At 41.2% G+C, this 24,088-nt stretch overlaps 1 protein-coding gene across 1 annotated transcript in view; it reads left to right on the forward strand.

Moving 5' to 3' along the window:
• The window catches only part of ZBTB20 (zinc finger and BTB domain containing 20), a 532,799-nt gene that overhangs the window by 184,767 nt on the left and 323,944 nt on the right, over positions 1-24,088 (forward strand). The window contains exon 4 of the mRNA XM_048493332.1: positions 511-590. The gene's annotated coding sequence lies outside the window, so the exon portion shown is untranslated. The remainder of the gene's footprint in view (positions 1-510; positions 591-24,088) is intronic.

Below are 24,088 nucleotides of genomic sequence, written 5' to 3' on the forward strand. Positions count from 1 at the left end.
ACATATTTTTAAACATTTGGGGATGTGGGAATGACCACCATTACCACTGAGGTCAGTAGGAAATCTATAAAAATTTAAGGTTTCATGCTTGTTGCTTTAGACTGTTTGAAAAAGTCCAGGTCCTTTTTCCTGACAGTTGTCCTAAAGTATTCCTATATTTTATTGCCCATTTTTCCATAATCACTGACATGTAATTTCTTCTGTCTCTTTTAATTGTTCTGCTTGATCCTTTTAGTAAGTTAGATAATTGATAGAAAGGTGCAGAAAGGGTTTTCACCATGCTGCTTGGAATCCTTTAATGCAGGCGTGTATTTTTCTATTCTGAATTGGCTTCTTTATTTCCTTTCTTCATTACAAACTAGACTGGAAAAAGCTTTTCTAACTAAAAAAAAGCTATGCTTGACTGATAATGCATTGCTTTGGATGGTGAAACATTATGAAAGTTTAATTTTTAATTAAATCTGAAATACCAATTATAACTGAAAGAGATTTTAACCTGTTTCTTTTCAGAGTGCCTGAAGTTACATTTTAGATGCTGAAATCACTGCACCTTAAAAACAAAACAAAAGATAGAGCTGCACTGCATTCCTGTAAGTAAAAGCCTTTTTAGTGCCATTTGTCAAATCTTTCTCTAATGCAAAATTGTTAGTATAGTCACTGGACTTGGAAAAAGGTCAGTCTGTCCTTGAATAGGGACTGGAGATCTTTCATATATAAAGCATCATTTCTGTAAACCAAAATAGTGCTTTAACGTGCTTAGGTCAGACATGAAATTATTAAATCTGTCCTGCTGGTGGTTCAGATTTTATTAATTTTATTAGGAATGGCATAGAGCTTGTCTTCATGGGCATACATTTCCTGTCATCAATTCTTACGCTTTATTGCAAGGAAAGGAAATTCCTGATGGCATCAGAAATGGGCTTCTTTCCTCTTTGTGATGTAACCATTGTTCCTTGCTGTAATGAAAATAGAAAAAACAAAGGGCCTCTTGTGTTATCACCACACGACATGGGTGCCTCAAACAATGGAGGCTGCAGAATTCCTTGTGTTATATCGAATATTTTTATGTGCATTGGTGCTCATCTGATTTCTGTGGTGACACGGAACAGTCAAAATGGCATATCTTTTCTGTGTAATTATATAAGAGTTCTAGAACCATATGAAGATACAATAATTTACATCTGTTTGACTGCACTTAATTGGTCAGTGCTGTTCAGGGACGGAGTGAGGGGGGAAAGTGCCCGGTGCACTGGTGCGTCCTCTGCCCTGCCATGCCCCCACCATACCCCTGGAACGCCCTTGCCACACCCCGGTGCGTTGCACCCCTCCGTCCCCTTGGAGCTACGCCTCTGGTGCTGTTATTCTGCCTCTACAGTGTCATCTCACTCAGTGAACTTATTGTGCAATAATGTCCTCTCCTTGTCCTCATTCTAGGAGACATGCCAGTAGTGTGGGTTTATATTCTATACTCTTATAGCTTTAATTCACTTCCATCTCAGCTCCCCCCCCCCCCATGTATTATTTTCCTCCTCATCATAACCTCTCTGATCTGGATGCTTGATCTACCTTTTTCTTTCTGTTTCATTATCCTTGTAGACTTCATTCATTGTGGTCTTACTTTTTAAATTCCTTGTTTAAGCACTGCTAAGTTTCTAACTTCTCTGTCATTGCATGTGGCCTCTCCAGAGATCTCTTGCTTTCACTGCACCTTAACCATTCCAGGACCTCAAGGCCATTTATCATTATCTTATTCTCCCTCTCTCCCTCATGTTTTGCTTAATTCGGAACAGTCTTCCTTTAACACATTCCTTGCTTCTGCATAATTAATATCCTATGCCACAGTTAGAAGACTCACTGACAAAGGTGTGGAAGGTCCAAAAAGGACAGCTGACAACAGTACAGTTGTTAAGGCTACCACTTTCTTTACACACCTGTATCTCCTCTGGATTGACAAGTAGGGCTTAAATCCTAACCATGCTAGGTTATGGAGCAGGCCCTGTTTAACACATTGGGGCTTAATTCTGAATAAACACTGCTGTACACACTCAGTATTGTCTCTACTGACTGCCTTTTTATGGTCTCATGGGAAGAAAGGACTTCCCTGGCACCTGCTGTCTGTGATTCTTTAACTGGCGATGTTGAGTATTAAACCTGGGACCCTTTACATGTGAAACATATGCTGCATGCTACTTAGTAATGACTTCATACCTGAGTAAACAGTCTTAAAGGGGAAAATTACATTCTTAGTGTGACCAGATGTAGCCATGGTGTCTCCAGTTATTGATTCCTGATAACTCAAATTTTGTTTTCTTCCTCAAGATTTCAGCTTTGACTGACCACTAAATTTTCCTTTTCTGTTCTTGCTCATAGATTGTTGAATGTTTTCTAACATGGGACTGGTCACATCCATGCTGTAGTCTTTTCTGTTTTGTTCCAGGACTCAGTTAGCAAATTGGAATGAAAAATATCTTGACAGCCATTTACACACTTACAGAGAACCCTAGTGATGTTGTACATCCAGTGATATTGGCCTGCATGTTTGAAGGTGTATCATAGGGATCAACAGTGATTTCTGAGCCTGGGTTATTGCATCTAAAAATCGCAGGCAACCAAGTTGAGTGCCTGAAGGAATCCATTTTTCCAAATTCAAGTAATTAAATATAAACAGAGTAGTACTTTATGCATGGATCTTTTTACACAGTAGACACTTATGAAACATTACAAACCCAAATCTGTCTGTTTTTAGAACTTAAAGGTCAAAATGTACATCTGGATAATGAAATCCAGAAGACCATGTGTTTTTCCAAATTGCATTTCAAAATGTTATACAAGTTTCTTTTAAACAATAAAGATACTTAGGAGGATAGAGATACAGAATACCAAAGGGCCATAATGGTCCCCTTCAGGATGGAAAGGGAAAATTATACTGTTTTCTGTACAAAAAGTATAACAAGAAAACTCTGCCCATAAAAGCTTCCCATCCCTCAAGAAAGCATTGGTGAAAGACCAGAACGTATAGTACAGGGGAGTGAAACTTCACTTCACATGGTAACAAGCGAACATCAGCCAGTCTAACATCACCCTTTTGGCACAGGCCAATTACCGTGGGATAGCAATGGGATAAAACCCATGTGTTTGGGGGGGGGGGGGACATTGCACAATTCCCACCCCTAATGCGGGTCTGACCCATGTTATCCCTCCCAAATGGGTTTTACCTGAATCGCGGGGCATTTTGGGGCATTTTGAAAAGCCTGCGGGGGAATGGCCCAGGCAGGAGGCGCTCTCCGTGGCTGCACGTTCTGGGTCCCTTCCCACGCTGTTTCTGCATGACCATGCAGTTGCACAAGGCCATCTGGCAAGGCAACATGGCTGTGGAGATCCAGCCTTGCATGCCTGCATGGCCATGCATCAACAGGAAGTGAGTGTTTTTTTAAAAAGTGCCTCTGTGCAAAGGCACGACGACAGCCCGCATTGCCTCCATGGCCTCCAATCGCTGCCTGCATGGAGCCGTGAGAACAGGGCAGGAGGGAGAGTGGGTTCCTTTATCCCGTCTGCAACCTGCTCCCCCTGTGCTGTGCAGAAAGGGCCTCAGTTAACCCTCAGCTGAGGGACCTACCAGGTCCTATTCTTCCAGTAGAGATTCTACTCCTCCCAATCGGTGCATGTTATTTTCTCTTTGAGACATATATATTTGGGGATGTTTGAAAATAATTTAAACTGTATAACCAAATAGCCCCTGTGGCTGCTGGTAGCTTTTTTTTTCCTATCAAGGATTCAATTGTGGATCTCTCACATCAACTAGTAGCTTATTTATAGTTTTGCTTACCATCCACTGCCTAGGTATGACACCACCTGTGGACAAATTGGATAGCCGGCTGTTCATGAAGTGATAACCACAGGTCTTACATCAAAAAGTAGGCACAGTGATATGAAACTTTGATGAAAGAGAAAGAAGAGGTAGCAGTCCTTGTAGTAATTGGGAAGAATAAGGAGATGTTGCAGTTCTTGGAAAGAAAAGGAAGTCATCCCTGAAAGGAATTTAAGGAATTCTGTGACAGTACTGTTCCTTACAAAAACATAATTCCAAGATAGATTGAAACAGTATGGATCAGCACAGAAGTCAAGGAAAGGCCCAAACTGCAGTTCAGGTGCAACATTAGTTAAAGGTCAGCTTAGGCCACCCACTGACCCCACCACACTTGTTAAGGTGCCATCTTGTTAAAACAGAGCAATGCAGTGTAGTTACATATGAATGTACTGTGTCACTTTCAGAGCTGAAGAATAATGCATATGTTTCTTAGCCACAGAATGAGAAAGCTGCTTTGAAGTTTTCCTTTATTTTGAACTGAAATCTATTATGAACAGATGTTAACTTTTTTGTCTTGGCATCTGTGTGATTCCATTACATGGTGGTTCTTGTGTAAGCAGGGAAAAACACTAGTATAAGTTTGGTGTGGGTTTTTTTAACATATAAGTTTTTTGGGGACAAATTTCTTACCACTCATGGGGCGCATCCTCACCTGGGGCAAACCTGTGTAGCTATATAAATGTCTTCATATTATAGTCTAGTGAAGTCTCCTCTTCTTCATCCCCCTAAACATTATTCAGTTGCCAGGATATGCTCAGTAATGATAACTTTGATTTTTGAAGTATTTGAAGGATGGCATATAAGAAAAGAGTATTTCAACCCACCTTGAATATAAACCCTTCATTAGCAGACCACTAGCAAAACTGACATCTGTGCATTATGAAAAGCTACGGCTAATACTGTTTTTGTTATTATCTTGCTCCTGAATTTCAGAGCCCTCTATCTGCATTTGCCTTATAAAATTCAAAGCTTGTGGTTCTTTTCATGTGTGGTATCTTAAGTATGATTTTATATTAATTTGTCATTTTTAAAATATTTTGCTTTAACTTGTATCTTTTTGGAGATGAATTTTGAAATTCAAAGCTTTGGAATTCTACATCTGACTTCAGTCACTACATTTGTCAACCTGTCTGCCTTTTTCTGGGCAAGTTGGTATGCTTAATTTTCTTCCTAGCAATGAGAATATTTAACCAACCCGCATAATTAAGTACTACATAGCTGGTAAAATTAACAGCTGGCAAACTTGAAGAAATTGACATTTAACATTACATTTTAGGGAGATATGTCTTTTATTTAATCTGGGGAACTCTAATCTGGAGAACCGGGGGTTGATTTCCCACTCCTACACAGGAAGCCTGTAGAGTGACCTTGGGCTAGTAGTCACAGTTCTTCAGAATTCTCTCAGCCCCACCTACCTCACAAGGTGTCTGTTGTGTGGGGATAGGAAAGGAACAGTTTTATAAGCTGCTTTGAGACTCATTACAAATGAGAAAAGCAAGGTTTAAATCCAAACTACTTCTTCTCTTCTTCCAGTCTTCAGATTATGAAGAACAAAATACCATTTTGTCTGTTGTGTGTGCAGATGTTGCATGGACAGTCATATTCCGTGGAATTCAAGGGTATTTCAAGCTTGGTAGCATTAGGAGAGGAACTAGCACAAGACAAATAAATAAGGCATAGAGTGCAGGCATCCCAAAGAATATGCTCCTGCTCCATGTCAACCTTCACATTCCTTTCTGTGTGGATGTTAAGTGCTATCAAATCACTTCTGAATCTTTACAGGATTTGCACTCCACCTTTTTGCCTCACGAGGGCCCCCCGGGGTGTGTGTGTGTGTGTGACAGTTTATAATTTACATATCACATTTCAAAGCCAACACAAATGTTATTAAAACAATTAAAAACAAAATTAAAATACAGACAGGAAATAAAAAACGGCAAGTATAATTGGTGAGGAAGAAGAGATTATTGAGAAAATGCCAAACAAAACAAAAAAAGTCTTCACCTGCTGGCAGAAGACAAGAAGGGGACAGACTAATCTCCATGGGGAGAGAGTTCCAAAGCTCCATGAGGAGAGAGATGCATGGTGTACATATTATCATATGCAAAGTTGAAAATGTTCTCTGCTGGGTTAGATTCCCCACTGTGCCGCTTGAGCTGTGGAGGCTTATCTGGGGAATTCAGATTAGCCTGTGCACTCCCACACATGCTAGCTGGGTGACTTTGGGCTAGTCACAGCTTCTCGGAGCTCTCTCAGCCCCACCCACCTCACAGGGTGTTTGTTGTGAGGGGAGAAGGGCAAGGAGATTGTAAGCCCCTTTGAGTCTCCTACAGGAGAGAAAGGGGGGATATAAATCCAAACTCCTCCTCCTCCTCCTCCTCCTCCTCTTCTTCTTCTTCTTCTTCTTCTTCTTCTTCAGTTGTATGACAAATGTAAATTTGCAGTAAGATGTTTCAATTTGTAGGATAGGTACGAAATTTCCTTTAATTTAAAAACATGATTCATTGTCCTTGAGTTTTTCTGTGTAGATGAATGAGAAAATAAATGTCAATAAATGTACTAACTAAATACTTATCGGTTTTCTTTGTGGTTTTTTTTAAGTAAACAGCAAACTTTTTTTCTGTTGCTTCAGGCCAACCTGGCTACCCACCTGAATCCAGCAAACACTTGAGTTGACTTTAATCAACATCTTCTGCTATTTAATTGAATTTAATATAATAATATTCTCTCCTCATGCCAGTATTGAATTTAATATGCTACAATTCAAGTATGGGTGCTAATATCATCATATATTCAAAACTGAAATATAATGTGTGGTGTTTTGTTTGACTTTTGTTTGCTGCTTAAGGAACAGTAATTTTCTTTTGTAAGTCTTTAAAAGCACGTAGTTGCTGAATTTGTATCTATTTAGACTTTCTAATAGTGATATCCTGGTCCAAAAGTGGATAATGAAATTAGTGCCATGAGGACAAAGAAATTCATACACTGCGGACTGCTACAAGAATTAATAATAGTACCAAAAATACCTAATTTTCTAACTCAGTCTTTACATTGGCTATGAAGCAAATGTAGTTTAATAAGGACAGCTATCATTCTGAGCAGTAAGTGTGAAAAGTATGGCAGCAAGCTTCTAGTGAGTGGACTAGTTCCTCTGTTAGCAACTATCCCAGGCCAAGGCCACAAAGGCAGGGCTTGCCTCAGAGCCTCACCTGGCAGAAAGCCAGCCAAGCAGCAGGAACAGCCTTTTCATCCTAGGAGGCAAAGAACAGGGAAAGGGCCAGCAGAGCTTTAAAGGTGGAGTCCTAGGAAGGGCCCGACCAAAGGAGCAAACTCAGAGGTGGGGCCGTAGGTACGAGGGAAGCTATAAAAACCTCAGGGAGCCAGAGGATTAGGAAGGAGAAGGCTAGTTATTGGCTACCTTCTGTAAGGCCAGTCAGCCACAAGCAGCAGCTCAGTGGCGTGCTACCCAGTTTGAGGATATCTAAGACCCAAGGAAGGTTCCTGAGATGACTGGAGCACCGTGGCTGAGGTGACAGGGAGCCCTGGTCACAACAGTACAATGGAAATTTGGGCAAAGTGTCCAAGCAGAAATTCAACAGGTGTATTTTCCCCATATTTAATGAATTTATTTAATAAATTTACGCATGACACATCCATAAAAGTTACTTTGTTTCACTGCTATGGCAGAAATAGTGATGAGTGTCCAAGCAGAAATCTTTCATCCTCAATTGCCAGATTGTTTGTCCCTCTTTGCTAGAGTGTCACCAAGGTTTGGTATGTGTTCATCATTCAACATATTTCATGTCAGAATGATGTAGCCCATAATTCTTATTATGAAAGTTGTTTGTTTCTTGCTGAGGGTCAGCTGCAGGCATTTGAAGATTTTTTTTTTGGCGCAGAGCTCCCATTTATTATATCGTCCCTAGCATAGGGAGAGGATGTAGCAGAGGCATTTTCTCACTCTGTTAAGTCCCACTGGATATATGGTGTGCAAAAGAAGTGTGTTTTCTCTAGTTTTTCTGACTTAGAAATGGGAGGATAGAAAGAACAGAGGTTAGCCAATTCTGTAGGTAATCACCCTATAACACCAAAATAGTTAACACTACAATTACCATTAGCCTCTTGGACTAAGGGGACAGAAGAGAAGCAGTTGCCTAAGGCTTTCTGGCATTCTTCTTCTTTTGCAGGCATGACTTATATGCAAATAGTTGAATAGGACTGACTGCTGAGGGAACAATAAGGATTCCAACTGGGGCATAGTTAACGTGAGCAAGCAGAAGGAAGCTGAGGTGGTGGAATGAACTGTATCACATCAAATGACAGGAGAAATTCCTGATTTGAATGTTTGTTTTCTTTTGAAAATGTTAAATACAGATTGAAATCCAGTACAGTAGGGGGAAGAATATTCTTCCTTCCATGGCTGTGTTGGTTTTCCGTATGCAAGGTGTTCTTAGCACTGGGGAACTTTCCAACATGATCCTCCATTGTCAGTCTAATGCAGTTCGCTTCTATCACCTCAGTATTCTACCAGCTCATTTTGCGAGCTATTTGAACCAAGGCAGTGGTTCTCAACCTTCCTAATGCCACGACCCTTTAATACAGTTCCTCATGTGGTGACCCCCAACCCTAACATTTATCCATTTTACGATGGAGAACACTGATGCAGAGAGTCTTAGGTGACCCCTGTGAAAGCGTCGTTCAACCCACAGGTCACGACCCACAGGTTGAGAACTGCTGAACCAAGGCCTAACCTTTTCTCTTCCCCAACCATATTCTTAATTCTATCAATTTTCCCCTTGGAAATCACACATTCTCATGCTGCAAGGATTTCATTAAGGGTAGCAGCATTATGCCAACATTATTATTTTTTTCTGTTGTAGCATTTTGTTCTACCAGTGCTGTGCGGTTTAGGAGAAATGCTATCTTATACAACTGGATGTAATTCAAAAGGATTATGTTTGAATGTCTTCTAGCATAGCTTGGTAGCATGTTTGCTATAAAAGTCCTTTTGTCATCAGTCCATGGAAGGTAGCAGATATCTTGACCCTTTTACTTTGACCCCACATTCTCAGCTACTTGAGAAACAGTTTCTTAATACATGATGTGACAAATGGTTCTTGAAAACTGATGAGATGTACATATTTTATTGTTTCTAAAGCATAGAGATCACAAGTGTGAAATGAAATATTGCAGGAGGCATAAAAGTGCAGAAATGAAGATGGAATTTGCATTGGCTTCACTTCAGCACAGATGGTACAAAACTTGAAGCTAGTTTTGGGTCCTGAGACCTTGCTCCCTTGGGCTGATAAATAATGGAAGAAATGGTAAAAAAAATTCCGTTGAGACCTAATGATTCATACTCCCTAAAACATGAGCCATGGGATAGCTTCCTGAGTTTCATTGTGTTCTTGTATGCTTTGAGATATTTATTCAATACAGTTGCATTTCTAATCAACAGTTAATCAGTTAATCAAGACTTAATAAAATAAAATGCACTCTAAGTGCAGCATGAGCTTCTTGTTTACAGCATGCTGAAATGCCAGAACCGCTAAACTTTTATAACAGTGTAATGTCCAGAAAGTATCTAAGTCTGAAATGTTTCGACTCAAGATTAGGTCCTGTCTCCTTTATCTTCCTGTCTGAAATCCAGCCTGATACATCTTAACATGATCCTGACTGGTGCCATAATGTCTGGCAAATTTGTCACAAGGGCTGATAATTGGGAATAATAATATTCATGGAGTATATCATATGATATATTCCAAGAGTGTCTGGCCAATAACACTTCCATCCCCGACTGCATTTGTTTACTGGGACACCAATAGCTTTCCAGGTACAAATAGATACCTTTTATTTAGCACTTGAGCCAATAATTTTGCCTACCACTGATCTAAAGGAAGTTGTAGAAATCATTACTCTGAAGGATAATTTGGACAGGCAAATGGCTAGATACTATCCATTCTTTCAGACAGTTTGAAATCAGAACATAGTTGCAAACTGATATTAAACGCCTTGCCTTAGAAGCATAATGATAAAACATTGCAAAATTCTTGAGGTAGTTTCATGAGGTGACAAGCTACCAACTCAACATGAAATGTCTTTTGTAACTCTTGTAAACAAACAAAATTGTCATGCAACAACATAAATCTCCCTTGTGGTTGTTGTATTGCCCATCATAGACTTCAGATGACACACGGGCGCATGCAATGGCTTATTTTTGGAGCAGCAGTTCAGCCAACTAAGTACATGAAATTAGGGGAAGGACGAACAGGTTGCCAGAACATCAGAAAAGTTCATGCTGCCTCAGAATCATTTAAAATGTATGCATGTTTCTGCTTACAGTTTATTTTCCCTAAAAGAAGCTGTAAATGTAATAGAGAAAATATTTCCCTTTTCCTTCTCCTGGCTTATGATCAGTCCCACACAACAGGCCAGGCACTGTGCTGGCCCTCCACTCCCAAGGAGGCAAGAAAGCCTCCCTGCTGCCAGGAAGCACCCATTGAGCTTAATGGACTTAAGCTACTGAAAAAGTGGTGTAAGTCCTAACCCTGGCCACCGGCATTACAGGGGTGACAGCCAGGTGGTCCCCCAGCCACAACCCTGGTCTGTCTCTGCTATGTCAGCAGCAGGGGCATTGGTGCAGCATCCACTCTGGCATAGTATCCAGTTCAAGTGTCCCGGGGAGGGCAAATCCACGACCCCACACCACTCCCAATAGCAGATTCGCTCCCCATTATGATGGAGCCATAAGTATGGAGCCATAAATATAATAAATAAATAAATAAATAAATAAATAAATAAATAAATAAAATAAGTATAAATAGTTATTCCAATATATTTTGAAAGGTGGAGGCAACCTGCTGTACATCAGAAGGTGTAAGCCTGAACACACTCAAACAAAGTCGACTTTTAAGGACAAGGAGCGAACTTTATTGATCTGTGTCGCTACAGGGTGCTGGAACTGAGGGTTCTTGCCCTCAGTTCCAGTATATATGAAGTGCATGGGTGGGCGGTTCTTCATTACGGTGGGAAACCAGAGGATTCGGGGTAATGAAACATAGTCCTGACAGAAGGATGTGATGGGCTTTGATAGGTAAAGGTTTAACCCCCCCCCCAAACACACACACATACATACTTTATTTATTTATTTTTATTTATTATTATTTGGATTTCTATACTGCCCCATTCCCAAGGGGCTCTGGGCGGTGTACAATATAGAATCCCGATACAATCAACAAGGAGCACAGATTTACTACATATAAATAAATTACAAATTGCACTGGCTCAATCAACTTTAAATACAGTTTCTAAAAACCTTTTAAACAGTGATAAAAACCTTTTAAATAGCGATGAAAACAATAAAAGACACCCGATAAAACCCATTTTTAAAATCCTCCCCAGGAGGGAGGGGCAGCGAGTCCCATTAAAACAGGAGGGACTCAGATGTAAAAGGTTACTTGGGTAAAAATATCAGTTGTGTCTATTATTTAAATTGGGGGAAAGCCCATTTGGTGTTGAGGTGATATCAGCGTTGATAGGAGTAGTGAGAAAGATTGCTATTTAATTGGATTTCTTCATGTTTTCTTCAAATATTTTGCTCATGCTTTTGTTGATTCATTTGTATTGTGTTGCCATATCGTATAGCTTTTTATACAATGTGTACATCATTTAAATGAATAATGTAATGCATTATGTATAATGCTGAGTTATGGATGCACAAATAGCAGGAAAAGATACAAAAATTTAAAAAAATCATTGCTTTTATTTGTGTGAGGGAGAATTGAAGCTGGAATGGGGTTTATTGCCTCAAAATAGCAGGGGTGAGAAATTGAAAATCATCTCTAGGGTTGGACAAATTAGTTAAAAGAAAAAGGAAAACAGGTATTGGCTTTTCCTCTAGTTCTGATTGTAAGCTACTCACTTCCTCATTTATTGTGAAGATATGTACACCTGAGGCACTTCTAGCTTTCTTGTGTGAGGTTGAAAGAATCTTTATTCTGACGAATTAAAATTATATTTCAGTCAGTGCTTTTTGCCACATGGTCACTCAAATAGTACCTAAATCAAGTGTCTTTCATAATTACTGGTAGTGGCTAATGCAGCTTTTAGGCTGGGTGTCTTTAAAAATACTTTGGATAGTTAGAAAGAAAGGGGGAAGATTTAAGTACAACTTAAATATTCCTTTTTAAAAAACCACACACATTTGTCAGTAATAAGAAACTTCTCAAAGTCAAATAACTTGGTGAATGCACAATCTAATTTCATTGAGGATTGGTATGATTTACATTGTCCTTGTGCATTTTATTCCTCTAAAAACACTCTACCAATTCAGTCGTCACTGAGGGTTAATAGTGATTGATTTGGGAAATTATTTTTAATCTGGTATGATAATTTCTAAAGATAACCTTTGATAGATTTGCTGTGTTTCATAAAATATGCAGACTAATTATTCTTTGCCAAATTGCAAGATTCACTCGTACAACCTACAGCCATATTTGACCTTTTTGCTGGTGTATTTCTTTCTTGTGTGATTTCTCCGTAGCACAAGCATTTCCTTGCTGATATCAGAACTTGTTTCTATTCAGTCTTATGGACCTTGAATATAAATCTTGCTTCTCCATGGGGTTTTGCTATCCATTAAACTAACAAATTTTAATCCCATATTTTCAGTCATTCTTGATAATCTGACACAGTTGTGACAGCTAATGTGACAGATCCATCCAAATCCTGTGGTGATGGGCCACTTCTCTTCGTTGCTGCTCCACCTCCTCCAGGATGGCTTCTTAGCAGTGTAGGATGGCTAAAAACAAAAAAGCATCCCTTCTGCCAATTAGCCCTCCATTGGACTCTGTGGGCTTATGTCACCCAAAAGGGTGGTGTAAGCTGAAACCCTCAAACGCCAGTGTTCTGATGTGCAAAGGCCAGGAGGAAGCCGACTAAGGTTGGCTTCACTTCCTGGCCCACATCCAGAATACTCCTGGCCACACCAGCACAGCTTTTTGTGCCAGCAGGTCTGGGGATGAGCAGCGCTTCTGGTTGCCTCTCAGCTGGCGCATTTTCCCCTTGTGCCAGATTCAGAGGGGATTCATTTCTCTCTGGATGGGGCTGTAAAACACTTTGTGATATTGAAGTGATGTCATCTGGTTATTCATTCTGTGTTGATTCAGACTGGCCATGGAGAATTGACTAGAAGGCTTCTAGAAACTTCAGAGCACTTGGAATGCTCCCCCACCACATCCAAAGCCAAGAGCAGGCTAATTTCCGGACCAAAAGCTCAAGTGATGGAAGTGAAGAGCACTTGTCCCTCAGTTCTCCACTACTGTGGAGAGCTAACTGTCTTTTCTGGAGAGTTTTCTTTTTGAATAGGAGGAGGAGGAGGAAGAGGAGGAGGAGAAGAAGAAGAGTTTGGATTTATATCCCCCCCTTTCTCTCCTGCAGGAGACTCAAAGGGGCTGACAATCTCCTTTCCCTTCCCCCCTCACAACAAACACCCTGTGAGGTGGGTGGGGCTGAGAGAGCTCCGGAAAGCTGTGACTAGCCCAAGGTCAGCCAGCTGGCGTGTGTGGGAGTTCCCAGGCTAATCTGAATTCCCCAGATAAGCCTCCACAACTCAAGTGGCAGAGCTGGGAATCAAACCCGGTTCCTCTAGATCAGCGTGCACCTGTTTTTAGCCACTACGCCACAGCTGCTACTTAAGATTAATATTGGAGACTGAAGAGCAAGAATAGTATTTAAGGAAACTTGCTAGTGAGATAGATCTGGTAGTAAAAGTGAGGGGGGAGGGAAAGGAAAAAAGAGGAAAAACATTACTTAAAAGTCAGTACAACTGTGCTTTGTTCTTATGAGTGTTTTAATAGAGCAAGTGTAATATAAGGATTGGATGGGCTCATGGGAATGAAACAAAAGGTTTTGTAAAATTAAAGCAAAAATAATTATACCTCGAGGTGCAAATTGAGCACGTTTCTGCCGTTGATGGAAGAGACCCACTCAGTTCATAGAAAAGAGACAAAAATGCAAGTAATACATCTACATATAGCTTTCGTATGGGAACTGGAAGATCTGCCTAAAGACACAATTCAACTTCTAGTAATATTATTCTACCCCTCCTATAGCTGATGAAGTCACTGTGTGTTTAAAGTAAATAGCAAAATTGCTACTGAAATTACCAAACGTTGCAAGATTCAGAAGGAAGTTCCTAAAATATATGCTTTCAGATTCATGTCATGTCGCATTTCAAATTGGTTGATCAAGTCTCTAATTTTGGCGTTAAAAGATCCTCTAAATACAGTAAAATCAACTTACAAATCAGTCTAGAAGTAAGTCCTGATGAGCTGACTTGTACTTATGCCCTGTTAAATTTACATAGGACTGAACCCATAGATTTTCAGGTTAAATCAAAATACACGTTCAAGATAGAAATTCATGAACTGCTGGTTGCCGATTTTGAATGTGAAATCCAATGTAACAGTGATGGATACTTGCTTAGTTAGTGTGCACATTGCATATGTCGATTGCAAGTTATTTATGAAAATAAATATATTAAGATGGACAATGAGACTTTTTGAATTTCAATGAGGCCTGACACACACATCTTCTGTCTACAGAAACAAAGACATTTGCTAAAACATGAATGAATTGTATCTCTACTAAGGAGAGGGGAAAAAGGCATTGAATATTCTTTCCATTGCTGATAAATGTAACCTTTATACCTTAAGACATGTTTTAACCTACCAATGGTATCAATTCACCCAGAGAACTTACATTCAAATAGGAGTCTTTCTTCCTTTCATGTTATGTCACAGAAATTTCCTAAACAAAATGAACCCCACAAAGAAAGGATAACTGAATATAGAGCAATGCAAAGTGCACTTTCTTGCATGAAGAACAGACTGCCGCGTATTCAGCAGGAAGGGTGGAACTGAACAGTGAGAAGGAGTTAGAGATCAGTGCTAATCTGCATATTTTGTTTACATCAATTCACATAATTAATATTACTAGCCTATTTTATGTCCTGTGTTGTACACAAGGTCCATAATTTGGCAGTTCTGGAAGCTTTCCATTTCACCAGCTGAATCTTATAGGTAGCATGGAAGATTAAGCATTTAGGACCACAAAACAAAATGATGAGAGTCTCTCAGAATTAATGAGATAGGCTTTGGGGTAAAGTGATTAATTTGATTAGAAGCACGTGTTTACAGAAGAATTTTTGTCTTCTGGATTTTGATTCAAGTAATTTTTGGTGCAGTTCCCATGTTATCTTTGGGGGGGGGGGGGAGAGACATGAATTGATTTTATTGCAACTTTTTGATGACCTGTGTGTGTGTGTATGTTTTAAGTGCCATTAACTTGCTTCTGATGTCGACTGTATGAATGCCCTCCAAAACACACTATCATTAACAGTCTTGCTCAAGTCTTGCTAACACCTTGCTAACAGTCTTGCTAACACCTGGAAGGTCTGGAAGTTAGGGAATTTCATTCTGACCTGAGCAGATGTGCTCGAAGAATTGTATTGGTGACATCCTTTTGTGAATTAACCCATGGGATTAGTTTTCCTTGTTACCTTTAAGTTTCCCTTTCGCTTGATCTTATCTATCTAGGTATTCTGGAAGATGAAAGGACATGCATGATTTGAAGGAACAGGTGATTTGAAGGAACAGGAGGCTGAGGTTGGTAGGACTGGATAAAGAAAGGCCACAGACAGGTTTAGGATATAACAATAGAGATGTATAAGGGGAAGGCCATGAAACTCTTTGAGGATAAAGAAAAGACGTTTGTACTGGATCTGAGTTTCGACAAGACCTGTATGCAAATATGTGCAGTTTAAGAAGCTAGAAGTGAGACTTAAAAGAAACCTGTGAAGGTAGATGGGTGGCAGTTTGTCCCCTCTCTCCCAGCAGTGCACCAGGACTCCTCCCAACCCCTCCTCCCAACCTTCCTTCCCCTTCAGTGGCATACCAAAGCCTACCCTGCCTCTCAATGGCACACTGAGGCTTCCCCACGCTTTCCCTTTCAAAGGTGTGGTTAGGCTTACCCCACCCTCCCTCTCAATGGCATGCCAAGGTTTCTCCCTCTCTCCCTCCCCCCTTCTCTCTTGGCAGCTCACCCAAAGCAGTCCAAGCAGGCACGGAGCCTTCCCCCCACATCCACCCTCATAGCAGCTTGCTTGGGATTGCTCTGGATGGGTGCACCAAGCCCCCCCCCCCGCCCGAGGTGCCACCACTGCCAGGTCCAGCACAGCTCCCAAACTGCACCACTACCACATTTGTATTTTAGCCATAAGCCTGATGGGACATTTCTGTCTTGCGGGCCCTGAAGAACTATGCTGAGTCCCACAAGCACCTGATCTCGTTGGACAGAAAGTTCCACCAGGCTGGGGTCAAGGCCAAAAAAGCCCTGGCCTTGGTCAAAGATAGCCAGATAAATTAAACCTTCCCGTTTTTTAATATGTCAGATTTCTTCTTCAGACCTAGGTGGTCTCCCAAGTCTTCAAAAACATCTGTTTGGGTAAATGTATCTGCAGATAGGAGGCACACTTGGGAGTTATATATATAGTTGTAGCATGGCCAGAATAATGAGAACAATGTGGTATAGTATGTAGGTTTTTTTGGCCAATTAGAATTGGGCAGTTTATCTAGATGTATCTTTATCATATGTGCTGGCCATTTGGGTGGAGAGTCTCCATGTCAGTCTAGTGGTCATTAGGAAGATTGTTTTTAAAGGCACCTTTAAATAGGTTAAAGTAAGTTCCTTCTAGAATGACTATATTACTAATTAGATATTTTAGAATAAAGATTTATTATTTCTTCCCTACAACCTTTAATATTTTTTCTTTCCTCAGGACCTACTTAAGATTTTTTTAAAAAATCTTATAAGCAAGAGAATTTTGGGCACCCAGAATATGTGAGACTATCTGACTTGGAGGCATTGATATCTTAGGTTTCAGATTCTGCCAGAATCTGGAGGCTGATATCATTCTGAAGCTTTGAGCTCCATTTGGTGTCTTTTACTTCTGTCTTGTTTCTTTCTGTGCAGGGGATGTGAAAACTAGATTTGTCCTTCTTCCACAGCAGGGTTTTGGTTTATTTTGTTTTTCATAGCATTTTATTCCATGGCCCATCTCCAGAGGAGAGCGTATTGCAAAGATGGATTTGAATGTCAAATTTAACAAAATGACTTGTGTATGAGGCACACTTTAATGATATAAATTAATAGCTGATTAATTAAGGGTACAGTGCATTATTATTAGTGGTATTATGTTGGCTAATAATACATTGAAAAGTTATGTTTACTTAGTTAAGGATGAAATACCTAGCCTATTTGTAATCATGTTAGTAACTAAACTCTATTTTATCACTATGCCAGAAAATAATAATAATTGGAAGATTTCTACTTTGAGTTTTACCATACTTTGAAGAAAAACTATTTAAGAAGCATGATAAGAAGCATTCTTCTCCCTCCGCAGTTTTGTAGAATTATGTATTAATGTTGGATAAATATATTGTTACCTTTTCACTCAGGAAAGTATGAAGCCTTAAGGAACCTTCCTTCAGTTTTAGCGGCTCTTCAACTGGAATATGAGGCAGCATTTCAAGAAAAGAGTGATTCCCTTCATACCAGTAGTAAAATTCTGGCCGTTTCCACATGGCCACGCTCAGGGGGGTGTCGGCGTATACGACGCCGACGCACCCACCCGGGACCATTCGCACGAACGCCTTACCTTCCCTCCGACCTTCCGGCATGTCACCCAGGCCAGGGGACACGCCCCCCTGCCCTGTGCGAAAGCTCTGGAGTCGCAGGGCAGGGTGTGTGTGTCCCCAGGCCTGGATGAGGCGCCGGAAAGTCGGAGGGAAGGTAAGGTGTTCTGGAAAGGGGGGGATGGTGCCTTCCAGCTGCTGTTTCTGGAAAACCTCACTCGGGGAGCGAGGTTGGGAAACAGCAGCTTCGCGCCACTGGGGGGAGCAAGGGCGGCGCTGCTGCGATTCAGCAGCGCTCCCCCTGCAAACAGCTCCATAGGGACGGCGTTTTTGCCATCCCTAGAGCGCTATTTTTGGCCCGTGAGGAAAGGGCCTCTGGTTGAGTCTCGATTTCAATTGAATTAGGCTGGAATAATTCTGCTGAGGATTGCACTGTTAACACTGTTAGTTCTTCCAATTGTCTGTGAAGAAATAAGATAAATTAGTAGCCCCATCCACAGCCCTGGAGAGCTTTCTGGTGGCATGGGGAGGCAGAAAATAATAAACTTTCTGCCACAGGAAAGCCCTTCATAGGGCTACATGAACTTACACCTCCCAAGGGGTGGCTTAAGTCGGAGTCCCAGACCCTGATAAAGCTGTGGTGGAAGCCAACTGACTTCAGCTCCTCCCCCAAGAATGCCTTCAGAATGCCCCCACTGAGCCTGAGGCGGCAGCACAGGAGTGCTGGTGCAGGGCCTAGTCTAAATATTCCAGAGGTTCGCCACAGCCATGCACCAATATCTTTGCCCCTCTGCCAGGGTAACTGCCCCAAGGAGGGCAGTTTCACTGGTGCAGCCCTGTACTGCTCTCCCGATATGCTTCACCCACCCACCCCTTTTGGATGGGGCTATAGGTCTTCTGTGTATCAGTAACCTGTGTTGACATAGCTGCCAATAGAACAGAACTTTTTTAAAGGCTCAAAGTTCAAACATATGAAACTTATTGTCCAAAACAATCTGGGGAAAAAAACTGCATAACAGAATGGAACACATAGTCAAGGAAGAGTAATACTGAAACAGAACGTTGCTGTTACATATTTGTTTGTTTTTCAAAGAAACATTTCTCAGTAGTATGTCTAGTGTGCTCATTTAGATTTTCTAAAAGTCAAATTCTACCACTTGGAATTTTATTGAGTTAAAAAAAATTGGCTGCAAAAATTAAACTAAAATGTATGGCTATGAAGAGATGGAACAGCAGTTATTCAACAGTGCATATTTTAGTACAACACATCACTATAATATCGAACAAATATGGTTATAAAATTGTAACAAATACAGATGTGTTACATTTCAGTTTTCATAAATAATATGAAGAACACCATTTTCAATTAAAATGGTCAAGGATTAAAAATTGCTGGTTGAGGAAGTGTGACTAAAATCGAAGCCTTCATTTTTTTTTGCCATGTAGCCTTTTCCCAACAAGATGACCAGATGGAGTACTTTTTAAATCACAGGTGTGCCCCTTTAATTAGCATGTCATGATTTAAGCAGAGGGATGTTGGGTCTTTTTTTCTCATTGGAGTAATATATTCTCTAAGTTCTTAATAACAAAAGAATCCAGGCTTTTCATGCTGTATGATGTTGCTGTCCCTAAAGAGAACAGTGTAGAATAAGCAGATAAATAGTAACAGTACAATTGTGCTACCTACGCTAATGGATATTGATCCATTAACCCTGTCTTAAAATAGGAACCACCACAACATATGGAACAGTCTCCTCTGCACAGCTTTTCCAACATACTGCCTCATTATTGGAAACCATGTGTTGGATTCTGACTATACACAGAAACCATCTGTGGGATATTTTGTAGACATTTTCCATGTGATAAAGTCATATGGATGACAAATAGACCCAGCTTACCCCCTTTCACTGCTTCGTCAAAATTGCTTTCTTGAAGCCTTATTTAAAACTGAGAAATAGATTCCATTGAATGGCCCTAGGATTTGCTCCCAGCCCTAGCCTTTTGGCCCCCAGGACCAAATTCTTGATAATGGATCTAGTCAGATCTACTTGATATCTCTAATTTTCAGCTGTTAAAATTTTAAAAAGTTTATGTCATTAAGACTGCAAACATTGGTAATACTGAAAATCCGAGATAAGAATATGTCATTGTTGGACTAATCTAAAAACCACTGTCCATTGCCTTCAAAAGCCATTCAGTTAGTGGTCTATAATACTACCACTCTGCTCAGCAAAGTTTGAAGCCTTCCTGTAGTTTGAACCTTCTTTCAACTTAAGTGTCTCTTCTGTTAGAGCATAGGTGTCAAACTCGCGGCCCTCCAGATGTTATGGACTACAGTTCCCATCATCCCCTGCCAGCATGATGCTGGCAGGGGATGATGGGGATTGTAGTCCATAACATCTGGAGGGCCGCGAGTTTGACACATGTGTGTTAGAGTAAGAACACTGAGCAAAATGATAGGATACAGATTGAACCGCTATGTTCATAGTTGTTTTAGTTGTTCTTATATACTATTATCAAATGTTAGCCTTCAAACTTTTTAAAGGAATTATTTTTGTGCAGTTTCCATTCTATTTATTTCTTCTTGCGTAAAATTCAAGTTGGTGAGCAGGGGGTTCGCTTCTCTGGAGTCTGACCAGACCAAATCCTGCTCAGCTTTAGCAAGGTTGCTATATTATGTTCCCCTCCAAGTGTGTCCTGAGATTATGTGAACAATAATCAAAGGCATCAGTCCTTTTTTTTAAATGTTAAATACTAAGATGTAGAAAATAGGAAGAGAAAAAAATAAATGGCGTATTGTGCAAAAGAAAAAAAGGAGAGTTAACACAGTGAATTAAAAAGCAAACACTGTACTCAAATTGTAGCAATTTTCTGCATTTCTGCTGTTCTCATAGCATGTGGGTCTCTTGAGTACATAAAATATAAAAGCAGTCTTTGCAGTGATTTGAATTATAGATCCTGAAAGTAAATTTTGTAAGAAATCCATTAAGGGTGCTGAAGGTATTCTTGAATTCTAGTCCATTGAAGTTTTTACAGCAACCTCCTTATTCCATGTCCCAGCTCTCTTTTTGTAGGCAACCAGATTTTTGCCAGATTCAAACTTCTTAGATGTTGTATTGTCAGAGCTATTTAGGTGGATGTGGACTATGCTGTTAAGTCACAGCTAACCTAAGATAACCCCATAGGATTTTCAAGACAACAGGTGCACAGAGGTGGTTTACCATTGGCTTCCTCTGCATAGCCATCCCAGACTTCCCTGGTGGTCCCCCATGCAAGCACAAACTGTAGCTGACCACACTTAGCTTGTGAGATCTGACAAGATCACACTAGAAAGAGCCATCCAGTTCAGGGTGCTTTTAATTACTCGGACATTAAATGGCCTTCTGCTGATTCTAAATACAAACACGATTCAAACTAGAGACTCAGATTAGGAACCAGGAGGGTAGGAGGGGGCAGGCACCATAGGCATGACTTGTGTGGTTCACGTGGGGGCACAGTGAGCCTGCTGCCCCTCCCTCCCAGTGAGGAGTTGGGGCAGCCACCACCTGGCTGCAGCTTGACCCAGTCTGGAAGGCCAAAGCAGTGGAGTGCCCCCAGGCAAGTGGGTGGTCTGCCTCTTCGTGAAGTGGCAAGTTTGATCCTGATGCTGGTCTGCTTCAGAAGATGTGCTGCAGGGCCAGCAAGAAAGCAGGCCTTCCACCCAGGGCGCCCAGCACTGCTCCCAGCACTGCTCCCAGAACTGCCATGCAGGAAGTTGGGCATGCAGATGAGGAAGCAGCCCAGCCAGGCAAGACAAACGTGAGAAGTGGCAAGACCGAGGTGGGACACCTCCAGGCAGCTGCACTGGCAAAACCTCACCTTAATGCCAGCCACTGTGCCTCCTCTTCCTGTGCTTCTCAGCCACCTCCATTCATGCTGCTATATGATGTTGTAAAGAAGCAACAAATGTCCCCCTGTGCAGAGCTCCTACAGAGGTTTGGAAAGTTCACTGAACTAGTGATTGCTAATAGATTCAGAAACTGGGGAGGGATGAATGGTAGGATGATCCAAAAGTTGGGGTGGGAGAGGTAGATTCACAGGTTTGGGGGGAGTTCAATTTGACAACTTGCCCCATCCTTTTCTGTAGATGTCCCCTGTAGAGACTTACCTGTTTCATAGCTCATTTTAGTCACTACACTTATAGGGTCTCTGATCCACGTTTTAATGTATCTATATATATAAAAAGCTAACAGTGACTTTGTTAGTCATGCCCTAACGCTGAAACGGCTGGACGGATCGCCCCCAAATTTTCACATGACGTTCCTCCCTGTTCTGGGCAGGTAATCTGACCTTCAAATCGCCGAAAGTCCATGCCTGAGCCAGGTAAAACGTCTTTTTCCTGGCGCACCAGGCCATGAAGCTGGCTGTGTTTAACTGTCACCCTTAGAATGTCCGTGCAGCATGCCTGAGGGCTTGGTATGAGGGCTTAGAATGTTCGTGCAGATGGGCAGAGATGAGCAGTGAAAACAGAAAAAAGGTAATACTGTTAGGTAATACGAGTGGAAGTGAAACACATACACACTTTGCCGTGTGAGACGTCAGGTAGGGTTCCCCCCCTCACACGCAGGTAACTTTCACCCTCTGTGCCTCACCCACTACTACCACACAATACATATCCAGCTCATCCTCACACACCTCAATCTGCCCTCCCTCACATCCAACCACCACTTACCCACTTCCTCACCCATATTCGCCACAGCTCTCTTTTACTAAAAGCAAGCTGGAGTTTGCCTTTTTCTTCGAAGAAAATCCACAGGGTGGGGGCTTCTTTTGCACATGGCCCTTTAAGAACGCAGAGAGCTGGCCTTGATCTGAGCGCCTCACCACCCTGCCTCTGCTGCCTGACTGGGATAGCCTCATTGCCCTAGTTCTGCCTTACCCAAGCCTGGACTGTGCGTGTCAACCAGCTTCATGGACAGCGGGATTCGCACTCTGGACAGTTCCGTTGTGGAATGGAGAGGGTTACATTATACTAAAAAAACAAGACACCACCATATAACAATGTGAATTGAAAAGGGAAAGAGGGATTCCATTTGACCACCCCAAAAGGCTATGCTGCGGATCATTGGACCTGCATGGACATCTGTGTGGGTTGCGGACTGTGATGAGAAGGACAATTGCCACAGCAATGCGTGGCCGGGCCCCGCTAGTGTCAGAATATATTTAAATGAGATGACAATCACAGCAATGCTGGCAAACACTGTGTTGCACTGACACTTCCAGGCATACAGAAAAAAGGGGGATGATTTTGCATTGCTATCATTCCTAAGTGCTTCAAAGTGTAAGAAACCTGACAAGTGACAGCATTTTTTACTAAAGGAGACTGTGGGAGGTTACCTGAGGACATTGTCTGCTCCACTGTCTGGGTGCTTACAGTATTCAACTAATTATAGATCTAGATGATTTCTAATGGGGACACCTCCTCAGCAAACAAAACAAAAATGTCTTTTGTAGTTTTCTCTTGAGAACCACTTGCAGTGCTCATCCACCAATTTAGATATGTTAATTCAATTTGGCAATATTTATTGCTTTGAAATCTACATACTCCCAGGACCTTAAGTTGTTTTCACTAGGTGGGGCTTCCATATCTCTCAGGGGCTACAAAGAAATAAGTGGGAAGTAAGTTAGTCGTCATAATGAACCAAAACCTCTTAACCTAAGGTCTAAGCAAGCCTTTATTGGCATAAACCAAAACCTCTTAACCTTTTCACCTAGCCTACGTACTTCAGATTTTTTGGAGTTTTAAGTTGTTTTTAAGTTCAGATATTTTTTACTTGGAATTAATATCTGTCTTAATAATTGGGGTACTGTGTGGTTTCCGGGCTGTATGGCCGTGTTCTAGCAGCATTCTCTCTTGACGTTTCGCCTGCATCTGTGGCTGGCATCTTCAGAGGATCTGATAGTAAGAAAGCAAATGGAGTATATATACCTGTTTGAGTGTTCAGGGTGGAGGAAAGAACCATTGTCTGTTAAAAAGTAAAGGGTGCAATTAGCAAGCTAGATTTACATGTGTGTGTGGGATCCACCCATTAGCATGTGTTACTCACATTGTTACTCACAGATGCAGGCGAAACGTCAGAAGAGAATGCTGCTAGAAAACGGCCATACAGCCCGGAAACCACACATCACCCCAGTGATTCCGGCCGTGAAAGCCTTTGACAATGTCTTAATAATTTCAGTGGATTACACTTTATGCTATTTAAGTTGCCTGCCCCACTAATAGTCATAATAGCTAAAGAAAGATTGTTATTCCAGATCACTTAACATCATAAGAGTGATTTAAAAATTGTCTCTGAGCCAGGGAAAGCCTTGAATGGGATTGTGTTTAAAACACTACTGCTTTTTAAGGAGGGATTCTGGGATTTTTTTTAAGTGAACATCTCCAAATTCTGAAAACGAGTTCTCATTTTTTAAATGCAACCTTTAAAAAAAAAAACAGTGGCATGAATCTGTGTTCCAAGTGGTGTGTTGTATCCACTGGCCCCAC

Source organism: Sphaerodactylus townsendi, linkage group LG04, assembly GCF_021028975.2.
Source record: "Sphaerodactylus townsendi isolate TG3544 linkage group LG04, MPM_Stown_v2.3, whole genome shotgun sequence".
NCBI lineage: Eukaryota > Metazoa > Chordata > Lepidosauria > Squamata > Sphaerodactylidae > Sphaerodactylus > Sphaerodactylus townsendi.